Source organism: Myotis davidii, unplaced genomic scaffold (genome assembly GCF_000327345.1).
Source record: "Myotis davidii unplaced genomic scaffold, ASM32734v1 scaffold374, whole genome shotgun sequence".
NCBI lineage: Eukaryota > Metazoa > Chordata > Mammalia > Chiroptera > Vespertilionidae > Myotis > Myotis davidii.
Window position 1 is genome coordinate 707,972 of NW_006287082.1, and position 918 is coordinate 708,889.

A 918-nucleotide genomic window follows, 5' to 3' on the forward strand; every position below is an offset into this window, starting at 1 on the left:
TTCAGCCTTACAAAAAAAAAAAATCCTACCATATGCAACAATTTGAATGGACTTGGAGGTCATTATGCTAAGTGAAATAAGCCAGATAGAGAAAGACAAATACTGCATTGTATTACTTATACATAAATAGAATCTTAAAAATCTTTAAAAAAAGGTCAAACTCTTAGAAATAGAGAATAAAATAGTGGGTGTAGGAGCTGGAAGTAAGGGAAATGTGGAGAGGTTAGTAAAAAGGTATAAATGTTCAGTCATAAGATGAATAAGGTCTGAGGATCTAAAACACTGCACAGTGTCTATGGTTGAGATAACTGAAATAAGCAAAGAAAGGAAATCTTAAGCGTTTACTCAAAAAAAAGATAAATATGTGAGGTGAGAGATGTATAGGATATTTAAGTCTAGTAGGGAATCCTTTTACAATGGATATATAGATATCAAATATCAATCACATTTTATACTTAATATATTTTACAATTTTATTTCTCAAAAATACCTCAATAAATATTTTTATTTTTACAACTTTTTGAGCTATAATAGCAGATAATAAACCACACTTTTGAAACACACTTCTTTTAAAATCTTTGCTTAATTTATCAAAAATGATATCTCATTGATTTCATTCACATTTCTCTCATTACAATTATGACTAATCTTTAAATAAATGTGAATGGGGAAAGAGAAACCAAGATGGCAGCATAGGTAAACACCTGAAATGAAATATGTTTGCCCAGCCCAAAGTAGATATTTTTAAAATAGAGAAAATATTTATTAAAGACTTATATGGTTCCAGGCACTGAAAGAGATGTGGAAATTGCAGTGTTGAATAATGTAGACAGATTTTCAAGTATAAGGCTATGCAGTGAGAGCACATCAATAGAGTGTTACTAAAGCTAGGGCATTGGTGGGGTCCACATCTGCCTT